Below are 7737 nucleotides of genomic sequence, written 5' to 3'. Positions count from 1 at the left end.
ATCAAACTGTTTCTCATTCCCAGCCATCGAATCCAGGACAGGAATGTACGATCCTTGGTAATACCTCACAGTGCCTCCTTTCGCCAGTTGCCAACTGATGGCCTTTCGGTTCCAAATTCATCCGTCACTGCCTGATCTAGAAGATGGATCGGGGCCCTTTAAATGTTTTTTTCTCTGCTCACTGGTGTGATGTTAAGCACTGACAACAGATGTTGCAAGAAAAGGCATGTTCCCCTTCTCCACCCTGGCTGGAGCCATGCAGGGGTGAGCTAGGTTCCTGCAGAGGGAAGCTGCTCCAGCTCTATCTCAACTCCCTCCGCTCAAGTTCAGTGGAAATCAGTGGCCACTTTCCTCTTAGCTCCCCAGGAAGATATAATAGTGTGTCCGTGGCTTGGTTAGATAGCATGCTATCCCTGAACCAATCACAGCAAGTGTGTGTGTGCGTGCGCGCGCACGTGTGTGAAGGGGGGTCTGGGACTGAGACTGGGATTTCCCTCCTCTGGAGTGAGGGGTGGAAAGGGGTGACTGAGGGAGCCAATCTAATGGAAGCACGTGGATTGATGAGGGGGCAGGGGGAGTTTCCCAAAGGCAAGGCGAGGTTTTATTTAATCCCAAGAAGGGGTAACACCACCATGGGGTCTGGATTCTTGTAAATCATGTGCTCCCAGGGGGGCAGGTGCCAGTCACAACCATGGCTCATGGTAGGATGGCATCGCTGACGTGCGCCTGGCGGCCTCGGGGCACAGAGTCGTCATCAGGCTGAGGACCGTGAGGACCCACAACCTTTATGCAGTGAGGTGCGGTTCACTTCGGACAAGTGCAAACTACTTTAACCTCACCCCACTTGCTTCAGGTCATCGGTATTAATATTCTGAGGAAGGAGGCAGCCTGGAGGACTGCTCTTGTTCCCCAGGGTCTTCAGCCCTTTTCTCCTGTAGACTGAGCAAGGCGCCCTGGAGCCTGGGCAGACAGTCCGGGCTGTGATCCCTTGCCAAGGACACGTTACACGGCATCGCACACTCACCCACTTGAAGGTCATCCAGGTCTCTATGCGTCAGACCCACAGCTAGGACCTGGCCACGCAGTGGACTGGTTTTCTCTTGCTAGTACGGTTTCCCAGCCCTCCCTTGGCTATAGCCCCTAAGGTTTTGAAAAAGTTTAGAACTACCTGCCTGCTTCCTAATTAGATCCCTACTCTTTTATGCTCAGGAGTTTTCTTAAACTTTGGTGGTTTGCAAACTAATGGAAAGAAACAGGAAGGACAGCAAATTAACTATGGCCTTTTGGCGATCATTAATTTGACCAAGTACCCTTTGGAAATGAAAGGCCAGCGCCTATTAGCTTTAGGGGGATCGAGTGCAAAGTCAAATATCAAAAGGCCATGGCAAAAAAGGGACCCTGTTCTAATCAAGGCAAGGGGGGAGGGCACAGTCACGGAAATGCAGATAGGATTGGGAAGCGGGGCGGTGGCCTGGGATTCAGATATTCTCTTCCAAACACTTGCACTTTCTAAATGTGTCTTAAATCTCTTGTGCTTAAGAGATGGTCTCCATGCCCAGCTGAGGCTGCTCTGCCGTGTCTGCAGGGGGCAGGCCATCCCCTGGCACTGCCATCAGACTTTTGGATTCTTCTCTGAGGCTTTTCTTTAGTGGTAAGGAGAGACGGGTAGGAGTCACAAAGGCATGGCAGGAGACAGAACAGGCCCCACGTGCACGACTTCCCCACAGCATCCTCACTCATGCCTGCAAGGGATTCACCGACAAGGCCACCTGCACTGTCTGGCCCTCTCCCAATTGACATGTAAACTATCCCTGGCACCCAGTAGGTACACCCAGTAGGCGCACAATACCCATCTGGTGCGGTCACTCGCAAGACTTCTGCACCCGCAAGGCCAAACTCACTGGCCCAATTCCCAGAGGAAGAATCCAGACTCGGAGGGATCAAGTGACTGGCCCAGGGTCACCTGTTTAGGAGCAGAGCAGATTCCCGAGCCTGGCTTTCTTCCCCCTGTCAGTGTCTGGCAGAGATTACCGAGCACCTACGCTATGCCAGGGGACAGAGCAGTGCCCGAGGCAGACCCAGTCCTCGCCCTCCTGACACTCTCACGGGGGTGTGAATGACAAGATACACAGCTCACGTCCAAAGCCAGGGGTGCTCTGATGAACCGAGGGGGGGGACAGGAAGGGGCAGGGATGCGCACACTTCCACAGCGAACGGTCAGGTCTGATGGGGTGGCTCTTCCCAGGGGAGCGAGACCGCAAGGCTGAGGTGACATTTTATGTGGTCCTCTTCTATGCCAAGTGGAGAGGATCTGTACTCAAGCTAATGAATAGAGTAGCAGTAGAAACAGTAACCTCTGCCATTGATCCAATACTATCTACAGCCTGTTTCCAGTGTATTTAGATGGTGTTCGGGGTAAATAAAACTAGCAGTTATTAAAAAAAAACAACCACCACCTTAAATCTCAGTTATTTAAACACAATGAAAGGTTTGAAAGTTAACTTCTCTCACACAAAATCCACCGCAGAAGCTCCTGGTGGGGAGGCTCACCTGAGCAGCTCTTCTCCAGGTAGGGACACGGGGATTCAGGATCTTTCCATCATGTCCCGCTGCTGTGTGCAGCTTCCAATACCGCCTCAGAAAAGGAAGAGAGAGCATAGGAAACGCGGGCCTTCTTTAGGCTCTGAAAGTGACACAAAACTGCTGCTCACATTCCAGAGCTCCACTTAGATGCAAGGGATCTGGGAAATGCAGTTTTGTTGGGTGCTTTGGAGCAGGAGATGGTTTGGATGGGCGTACGCTTAGTAACCGGGAAAGGAGAGAGAGTGTGCGTGTGCAAGCGCCATGTGGCTTTCTGGAGGAAGAATGGGCTGAGAACAATCCAGTGGCTGGGGGCGGGGGCGGGAGGGACACGTGCTGGTGCTCTCTGAAGTGAAAGGGTTCTATCCTGCAAGGTCTTTCCACTCCCGGCCCAAGGCCCCCTGCCCCTTCCATGTTTTAGGATGCTGTCCGCACAAAGGAAGGTGACAGTAAGCTTGAGGCTCGGGTGATGGGTGAGGACGGCCTATCTTGAGGGTGGGCTCCCAGCAGCCTGTGGGCCGGCACTCCATCCTTCCCTGGAGTCCTTGAGCAGGCTGAGTGCTGCCTGGAGGGCCAGGTGCCAAGGGCAGAGGGGTGGGGGGTGGTCTGCCGGTGCAAACAGCTCCCACATCCAACATACTCCCATGCTCCCCTTTCCCCTTCCCAAGGCACGGCCGTCAGCGTGGGGTTTCCGGGTGGCCTGACAGTCCATGAGGCCAGGAACTGTGTGTGTGTGTGTGTGTGTGTGTGTGTGTGTGTGTGTGTGTGTGAGGTGGGGGTGGGGGGGATCTTCCCCAGGAAGCCCTCCTGTCTTCCCTCCAGCGACATCACACGTGCTTGCTTAAGTATCAGGACTTGGCAGGCGGCTGCCTATCCGACCACAGGCAGATGTCCCCCAGTGATCCCTAGCAGGATCTATTTCATCTTGACACTGTAGGTCAAATGCTATCCCACGAAGTTTTGGGGAAGGGGAAAACATGTAGACAGAGGGGAGTCTGGCTCTGGTCCTCACACTGTCGTTCACCTGCTGGGTGAGCGAGGGCGGGTCTCTAGGCCTTGGACAATCTGACTGTCCATCCAGTGCATAGGCAGAAGGCAGCTAAGCTCCCTGCCAAGAGATGGAGATGGAGATATAGACTGAGCTACAAATTAAGATGCGGAAAGAGAGAGAGAGAAGAAGGAGGGGGAGGGAGGAAGGAGAGGAGGGGGGAGGAGGGGGAGGCGGCGGCAACATTCCTAACGTTCCCTGGTCACCTGAAACCCACCAGGTTAGACTCGACACAGAAGGCATGATCCGTGAATGAAAGAACTGATAAACAGGACCTCATAAGAACTGAATATATTCTGTGGAAGACCCCATTAAGAGGATGAAAAGGCAAGCTACAGACTGGGAGACCACACGGGCACATCACATGACCGACAAAGGATCCGCGTCTAGAATGTGTGAGGAACCCTCAACACTCAACATGAAAAGAACATCCAAATGGACAGTGGGCAAAGACCCGCACAAACCTTTTACCTCAGCACATGATAAGATCTTTAACAGCATTAGCTGTTGGGGAAATGCAGATATGAGTCACTTGAGATAGCGCCTCACACCTATCAAATGGCTCAAATAAGAAGTAGTGGCAACACCAAATGCTGGTGAAGATGCGGAGAAACTGGGTGCCGCGCAGACTGCTGGCAGGAAAGCAAAGGGACACAGCCACTCCGGAAAAAGGCTCAGCAGTTCCTTTAAAACTAAAAATGGACTTCCTATACAGCCCAGCAACTGTCCTCCCGGGCACCCACAGCAACAGAAACCATCTTTCATGCAGGATCGTGCATGTAGGTGCTCATGGCAGCTTCATTCCTAAGAGCTATGAGCTGGAAACTACCAAACGTCCTCCCGTGGATAAACGGCTCAAGGGTGGCGATGCACAGCACAGAATACTATTCAGAAACTAAGAGGAATGGTTTGCTGACACACACAATGACTTGGATGAACCTCAAGGAAACCGTGCCAAGTGAGAAAAGCCAACCTCAAGAGCATACACAGCGCATGATTCCAGGTATATAATGCTAGTGGAAAAGCTGCAGAGATGGAGAACAGATCGGAGGCTGCCAGGGGATGGGGATGGGGGGAAGAGGTGTATGTGGGTGGAAGGGCGTAGAACGAGGGGGTCTTGTGGGGAGGGTACAGTCAGCTATCTTGACTGTGGCAGGGAGGTGGCTGGCGAAGGGCAGGACCTCCCTATACAGGTCTTTGCAACCTCCTGGGAATGTACAATTATTGCAACATAAAAAGCTTAAGAAGCCCAATAGGAGATTCATTGTCTATACTATGGTCACCAGTGGAAGGAGATCGTAACACAAAGGACAAAGCAAAGAAACAAAGCTGAGAGGACAGGGTCATCGCTGCCCCACTCCTGAGGCGGTGTGTGTGGGGGGGTTCGGGACAGCTTGCAGAGGCTGCAGGCCGTCCATCAGAACAGGCTCTCTTCTGTGTCAGAGTGAGAGTTTCTGCTGGACCCTCAGCTGCCCCACACTTACAGAATGCATTTCCTAGCCGTCCCGGCAGCAAGGTTGGCCACGTGACTAAGTTCTTGCTAATGAAGTTCAAATGGAATGGACGCGTGCCGGTGCTGGGTCTGGCTCTTAAAACACTGGGCACACGTTCCTGTCTGTCCTTTCCTTTTAGTAAACTTGGAAGGGGCCTGTGGCCCATCTTCCCCCACACAGCCCATGTCCTCGGTCGGGGGTTGGAGTGAGTGTAGCAGGAACAGGAGCCTCGAGATCTCTGCATGGAGCAGAGCAGCCCTGGGGTCTGAACCAGGCCCTCTGGAGCTCCGCAGTGATAGACAAGTAAGTGTCTGCATTCTTTAAGCCACTGTATTTTGGGGCCTCTGTGCTATAGCAACTTAGCCTTTTGCTAAATGGGAAAAAGCAGGTTTCAAAACAGTACACAGTATGCTCATATTTTTGGCAAAAAATGGACACACACAAACCTATCCATAGGAGGGTCTGGGAAGATAGACGGTGAAGTGCACTGCTCTGGCAATTATCTCTTGCTAGTGGGAATTATGGTTATTTTCTCCTTTGCTCATCCACATTATCTAATTTTCTATAAACGGAACACACGTACTCCTCTAGTAATTAAGAAAGCAAGCTGATGAGAGAGAATACAGCTAGGAATTGGAGAAATGGAGCAGCACGGTTAAGTAACAAGCCGCCCCACGGCGCGGGGGCTGACAAGGCTCACTGGCGTCCCAGGCCGGCTCCCAAGCTGATGGCCGCTGTCCTCCTGGCCTCTCTCATTGCCCATCTCTTCCCTCCGCCATCCCGCCCTCCCAACCCCCAGGGACACGTGACTGTTTTGCCTCTGTCAGGCTCGGGCAAGCATGATGCCGATGAAGCCCCCTGCCGGCAAGAACCTGCCTGTTCAGCTCACACCAAACCAGAGATCATATGGTCCCAGAGGAAAGCCAATCCCCAGTGGAAATTTCAAACTCAATTAGCACAGAGACAGGCTGGAGCTGTTCTTGAGTAACTAATCATCGTAAAGCTGCCGAGATGGTGCTTTACCTGGATGTGCTCGTGAACTTTAAGGTTTATCTCTTCAAGCACTAATGACAGGGAGCAGCCAACCTGCAATTTAAAATTCAACTTGAAAGTGATTTCTGAGGTTCCTTTCCGCTAGCTGAAGGAGCTGGGGTGGGGATGAGAGCGGGGGAAGGATGGCAGAGATGGGGAAAGAAATCCGCCTGTCCTAGAAAGTGAAGCCTAATTATTCCCCGAGCAGACGCAGACGGACTGGAAGGACTGACGGCAGGCAGACTGGTCCACAGCACTCTGCTCCGGCTCGTCTTCCAGGCGCATTATCGTGCAGGCTTGAACGAGCTCTGAGCAGGTGCAATGGAATTGGCCCACCCTTTCCTGTCAAATGCAGGACAATTAAAGTTCACAGAGATCATCCTCAACAGAGATCGCGCCAGCAGAGACGCAGAAGCTGGGAGGCGCCGAGAAGCAAGGTGAGTCGTCCTGCTCTGTCCTCTCGTCCACAGACCTGATGGCCTGATGACGCCTCCCGTCAAGTTGGCCGTGGTTCCGGATCTCGTGAGAATCCTGGTGGTGAGGCTGATGTCCCTTCCCCTCCCAACTAGGGTGACCTTCCGAGGCTCTCGATTTAGCATCAGGCCCGCACTCTGACAGTCTGAATGCAATGGAAAGTTTGCACATTAACACTGAAAGTTCATCGTTTCGTGCCTGCAGCTCCCCGTCAGTGGTGTGAAGTAGAAAAATATCACTCGATACCAAAAGGCCAGTTCCCAATTTAGTTCAGGAAAAAAATCTGGACAACCCTGCATAGACGTCCTCATTCCACTCTGTCTGTTCCTACGGCTGGCCCGCTCATCAGTGGTAGCAGGGCCGGCAGAAAGTACAGGTAAATGCGTCACTGCTGATCACGGCAGTAAGCACCTGTTGGACAGAGATGTCCGAGCTCGGGCCAAGAGCACTTGTCAGCTGACACACCCCAGCAGAGCAGGGACTGGTCCCTTTGCCTCTGTGGAGGAGGCCCTGCTGCTCAGTAGCCACAGGGCCCGATGACGTGGTCAGTCACATATCCAGCCCTCGGGCGTATTGCTGTGTGAGACCCTCTCCTGGTCTATACGACAAGGGGAAACGCCACGTACCCACTTGGGACGGAGCACCTGGCACAGCGCAGGCACTGAGCTGTCTGGCAATGATTAAGTCATGTACTATACCTTGTAGGTCTGGTCTAGAGGTCATGGTGGACAGCCCAAGTCGTATCTGGGTGGCATACCCAGTGATGGCCACGTTCCTTTCTGTGAGAGGCACCAAAGGACAGTTCGGGGACCTGACGCCTTGCTCCCAGTGGTGGCGGCAGGCCTTCCAGCTCCCCTCACGATTTGCCACCCTGTCACTGGTCCTGACCCACTGGCCTCTACTTTTGCTGACTTTGGGTCAGCACGTTCTCTGGATTCTAATGGTTGACAAAAAGCCAGTCTCCCTTGTGTCTCTCTCTTTTCATCTATTTGTCAGAGAGAGAGAGAGAGCGCGAGCACAAGCAGGGGGAGCGGCAGTCAGAGGGAGAAGCAGACTCCCCGCCGAGCAGGGAGCCCGATGTGGGACTCGATCCTAGGACCCTGGGATCAT

The sequence above is a fragment of the Callorhinus ursinus genome, unplaced genomic scaffold (genome assembly GCF_003265705.2).
Source record: "Callorhinus ursinus isolate GAN/ISIS: 27379988/994484 unplaced genomic scaffold, GSC_fseal_2.0 scaffold24, whole genome shotgun sequence".
NCBI lineage: Eukaryota > Metazoa > Chordata > Mammalia > Carnivora > Otariidae > Callorhinus > Callorhinus ursinus.
The sequence above is the reverse complement of the archived record's forward strand: the minus strand, read 5'-3'. Positions refer to the sequence as shown.